The following is a 5,619-nucleotide window of genomic DNA, read 5'->3' on the forward strand; positions in this document are numbered from 1 at the left end:
GACACAGCCTCATAGTGTATTACTCTAAGAAGTCAGCACAAGCTCCTCAGGTGGTACATTATATCATATTGCTATATACATCACTAAATGTATAATATACCCCATATGTATTAGTTACATCTTATATATTATTAAGAGGTTTAATTTCAAATGCACATTCACCTACACATTCATTCACACATATTCCCTCTCTTTTACACACACACATATTCACACAAAGACACATATACATGTCTCTGTGCTGTGCCTTTTTTAAGGACTTTCAAAGTACACTGGTAGAATATTGAATATTTCCTGATTGTGGCTTTAAATTATTCCTCTGGCTTGGCCACACTGAGAAGGTAGGTATCTATTCCTTCTGGGAATCCCCCGGTGTATTAAAAAGAACATTATTAGAGAATTTAAAGTAGAATTTTGCACACCTGCTTGAAATCACTGAATGCCTGATGGGTTTGATAATTTGCCACAATGGCTCACGGAGTTTAAAAAAAGATTTACTGACATTTACCAGTTTATTGTCAAGGATGTTACAAAGGACACAAATGAATGGTGTGATAGAGAGGGACATGGGGCAATGTCTGGAAGGGTCCCAGATACAGGAGCTTCTCTCTCCTCCAAGTAGGGTGGGAGGTACCATCTCCCCAGCAGATGAATGTGTTCACCAACATGGATGCTCTCAGCACTCCACTGTTTAGAGTTTCTATGGAGGCCTAATTATATAGACATTATTAAATCATTGGCATTTAATTAGTCAATACATCAGTCTCCAGCCTCTTTCCTCTCCCCAGAGGCTGGAGGGCAGAGTTAAAGTTCCAACCCTCTAACTGTACCTTTGTACCAGCCCCAGTCCTGAACCTACCTAAGGACCCCAGGTACTAGACATCTCATTAGTATTCAAAAAGACACTCTGGTCAATCCAAAGATTCCTAGGGTCTTAGAAGTTCTGTGCCAGGACCCAGGGGAAAAGACCAGTTATATATTTCTTACTATGTCACAATTATCACAGCGGGCAAAAAAATTTTGTTATGTAAATCAATTCAGTAAATGTGGAGCTAAAGGGGATTTTTGTCTATTGTGGAGAATCCACTCATACTCAAGGACTTGTGAACAAAGAATCATTTATTCAAGATTCTGAAGAGAAGAGAGATAAGGAGTACACATAACATAGATTTTACTCAGAAAAAAATTCCTGGACGCTCACCCACTGGATGAAGGGCATGCCCCAACTCTCCAAGTCTTTTTCTTTCCTTTTCAAAATAATTTAGGTCTTTTCAACTTCTGACTCCAAATTTAGATACCCTGGATCCACTATATTATACAGTATGGAAGAATTGTTGCTGATGGTAATAAATGTAAAGATTCTGTTTGCTCTAAGCAAACAAAAGATGGGCTTCCCTGGTGGCTCAGTGATAAAGAATTCAACTGCAATGCAGGAGATGCGGGTTCAATCCCTTGGTCAGAATAATACTCTGGAGAAGAAAATGGCAACCACTCTAGTATTCTTGCCTGGGAAATTCCATGGACAGGAGAGCTTAGCGGACTATAGTCTGTGGGGTTGTAAAAGAGGGCTACAGTCCATGGGGTCACAAAAGAGGCATGACAACAAACAAAAGATAATCCATTTAATACTCTTCAAAACTTCCTAAAGGTGAAATGAATAACTATACATTTTAAAATTATGTTATCTATATATCAAATACATAAGAAGGATGAATAATCTTGTAAGAGGCAGACTGCTGAACAGGAACTAAAAATGCAAATGCATAGGGAAACAAGAACTTGCTCTGTATAAAATTTTCAGCATATTTTGGGCATCTATATATGCTAAGACTAAACTATCTCATCTCCCAGGAAACTTTCTTATTCTCCACTCAATACTCTATAAACTCCTTAATTCTAGAGACTATATCTCCAAAGATCTGGAAGAATCAAAATTTCAAAAATGGGGACCCCATAAATTTGAAGATTAAAAAAGATGATATCTTGTAGGAATTGAACACTCAATAAATGTTAATTATGATTATCATTCTTGCAGTTCAGCCTATTTTCTTTCATGCACAGATGATGTGGGGGCAGGACCAGGAGGGTAAGAGGAAAGGTTATTAGATCTCTGTAGGATAATCTCCAGATTTAGACATGTGACTGATTTCACTTCCTACTATGAAGGACAACCCAAGGAGAAGTTGCCTAACCTAGCTATAACTCAGGGTAGACTGAGGATAGCAGTGCATCATTTCTGACCAAACCCCAAAGACAAAAAAAAAAGTCAGAATGAAGCAAGCAATATGTCCAAGCAACAAGTCTAGAAGCCAATTCTGTAAACTGGAAGAATTTTAACTGAAAGTAAAGCCAAGCCCAGATGAGAAAACGGACACAAAGCAAGCAAGTCTGTCACGGGAGCCATCATGGAAGGGAAAAGAGAAAGAGAAAATAAACATTAATTCGGGAAACAGTGACTTACCGCTGGTGATTTATATTCTCTACAACTGCAGGTAGGGGCTTCTGCATGGTAAAGATAGAAATGGGTAATAGTCAACAGTTAATAACTTTCAAATTCAGTCTCACATTCTAGAGTAAACATGAAATCTGTTTGTTAAACTGATAAGTATTTAGTAACTGTGATCCATCTCAGTCAAAACCTAGCTGCATGCGTAGGATGTGGGGGAGTACATAATTGCATTAGGTGAACAAAATTGCATTGTTTATTTTGGCAATTTAGAACTCCAATAATTAAACCAAACCTCATCTCTTGTCAAACAGGTAAAGTGAAAGTGAAAGTCACTCAGTCATGTCCGACTCTTTGTGACCCCATAGACTGCATAGTCCATAGAATTCTCCAGGCCAGAATACTGGAGTAGGTGGCCTTTCCCTTCTCCAGGGGATCATCCCAACCCAGGGATCGAACCCAGGTCTCCCACATTGCAGATGAATTCTTTACCAGCTGAGCCACAAGGGAAGCCCCAAACAGGTAAAAGAAACACCATTTTGTGGTGATAGTTCCAGTTTGAGTTGACATATAAGTATGATGTGAACCTAAGTTCTCATGGGTACCTTGTCAGGTATTCCCAGATATTTAATCTGCTTCCACAGTTGCTAAATAGATGAAATAATATTGATGTCTGTTTTTCTGTCAACTTTCCATCACTCATAAAGAATGTGCTAAATAAATGTACTGTTAAAGTAAAAAAAAAAAAAAAGGAAAAACAAAAACTAGCTGCTTTCCTTCTTTCTGCCCCAAAGTAACCATATTTGCATACTGTTTTTTGATCCTGAGGTTTAATCCTGGTGATCTCTCCATTGTCTGGTGTTCTTCTGGAATGAATCCAGCAGCCTGCCCATGAATAATTACCTAGTATGTTCATTACTGGGCTTCCCTGCTGGCTCCAGTGGTAAAGAATCTGCCTGCGATGCGGCAGACCTGGGTTTAATCCCTGCGTCAGGAGGATCCCCTGGAGAAGTAAATGGAACACACTCCAGTATTCTTGCCTGGAGAATTCCATGGACAGAGGAGCCTGATGGGCTACAATCCATGGGGTCACAAATAGTCAGACACGACTGAGTGACTAAAACACGTGCGTTTTCATTATCATAGATAAAGATCTCTGGTGCTTATTTTTTAAAATAACATCCAAGTATGACCAAAGCTGTATTTGCTCTTGCTTTACAGCACCAGAAATGTTAATGATTGCCTGAAATACATCCAACTAAAGTGGCATTCATAGCAATGCTGCCTTGTCACCCATATTATTCCAAGGTTTGAGGCAAGATCAGATCTCCTGTTTAGTTCTCTTCCTCAGTGGATAGATAAAACTCCTAGCTTAGTCATTTCCCCCGATTTCTGACCTGTGGCTGGGTTGTCTCTTTAAATATCTCCTTCATGGAGCTGAAGCTCAAAGCTCTCATTCTGGATGAAGCTCTGGGTGCTGGACTAGGCAATCAGACTGATTTAGAATTCTCCAACCACACAGGATAAAGACGAGGAAAACTCAATACGCTGCCACAGATAAAACAGGAAATGTAAGGCAAGTACATGATTCCACCAAATGCTCAATGTAGTAACTGGGAAGAGATGGAAAATTCACGTCAGCATCCAGGTTTAGAATGTAGCTTTGGAGTGCTGGACCTCACAATTTTTCTCAATCTGGAAAAATGAGGCTTGAGTTCTCATCTATGATTTGAAAAGGCATTATGAAAAGCATCAGCTAAGTTTGAGCAAATGTGGTTGACTGGGTAACAATGACGTTAAGACCACCCAAAGGTAAATTTTTCCGCGAGAGAAGCTCCAGCCAAGGTTCTTCATATAATAGTTACCAGACAGAGTTGTATTACACACAATGATCAGAGCAGCACCTTTTCACAAATGATTTCTAAAAACTGTCCACACCCTATGAGAAAAAAACAATAACTAGTGCTCATATTTTTAAGTGAGGTTTCAAGTTATTCAAAGATCAATGATAAAAAAAAAGACAATTTGGAAACTTTTGTCCTTATTTTATGTTTTTGGTTACATGGCATGTGGGATCTTCGTTCCCCAACCAGGGACTGAACCCATGTCCTCTACAGGGGGACAGAGGCTTAGTCACTGCTCTGCCAGGGAGGTCCACAGAAACTTCTCTCTTTAAAACTGGCCTTAGTCCAGACTGTGCCTTTGTGTGTGTCTCAATTCCTGCCCTGCAGATAGGCTCATCCACGCTGTTTTTCTAGATTACATACACATGTTAATATGTGATGTTTGTTTTTCTCTGACTTAGTTCACTCCGTATAGTAGGCTCTAGATTCACTCACCTCACTAGAACTGAGTCAGGAAGGAGAGGCTGGGACGAATGAAGAAAGTAGTACTGAAACGTACACATCACCATATTACCACATGTAAAACAGAGAGCTGAGGGGAAGTTGCTGCTAACACAGGGAGCTCAACGTGGCGCTCTGTGACCCCTGCAGGGCTGGGATGGGGCAGTGGGGAGGTCCCGGCAGGAGGGGACACGGGTGCACTTACGGCTGGCTCCCGCTGCTGTGTGGCAGAAGACAACACAATACTGCAAAGCAACTATGCTCCAATTAAAAACTAATTTTAAAAACTGTCCTTTCCTGTCACTGAATCTTGTTATTCTATATGTTAAAAAACCAACATGCAGAAATCACACCATTTACAATACATGCACACACACACACACATTGTGGGAGACTTTTTCACTGGAACTTAAAGATAGGCACCCCAGGTCTCCATTTATGGAGATAACTCAAAAGACTAAATTCTCTGTTTCTTGATAAACCAGGATCCAACTCGTGTTTTTAATTTACACAGATAGATGCTACCATTGCTTTTCCATCTGCTGAATTCAGGGAAAAGCCCACACCCTTTTAATCCATTGTAGTTAAATTCATTAAAAAGCATAGAAGCAAATTTCATTAAACTCACATTTTTCACCTACTCATAAAAATCACCAGTTATTCCTTTTCTTTTTAATTCAACTGTGCTTGAAAACTCCAGTTCAAATTATCCTACACAGTTGGGTAGGTCATGGTTACCAATTTGCATATAGATAACTTCGTTTAAAAATGGACTTGACACAGCCTATGAAACAGCAAAGTAGGGAGCAGGGTACTGTCCAAACTGAT

At 39.7% G+C, this 5,619-nt stretch overlaps 1 long non-coding RNA gene across 1 annotated transcript; it reads right to left on the reverse strand.

The window, feature by feature from the left end:
- Positions 1-574: 574 nt before the first annotated feature.
- On the reverse strand, positions 575-3,978 carry LOC122427734. The gene is made up of 3 exons (XR_006265525.1): positions 3,844-3,978; positions 2,462-2,502; positions 575-710 (listed from the first exon to the last, which is right to left on the reverse strand). It is a non-coding gene; the product is annotated as an uncharacterized LOC122427734 (long non-coding RNA).
- Between the last annotated feature and the right edge of the window lie 1,641 nt (positions 3,979-5,619).

This window comes from Cervus canadensis, chromosome 25, assembly GCF_019320065.1.
Source record: "Cervus canadensis isolate Bull #8, Minnesota chromosome 25, ASM1932006v1, whole genome shotgun sequence".
Classification (NCBI taxonomy): Eukaryota; Metazoa; Chordata; class Mammalia; order Artiodactyla; family Cervidae; genus Cervus; species Cervus canadensis.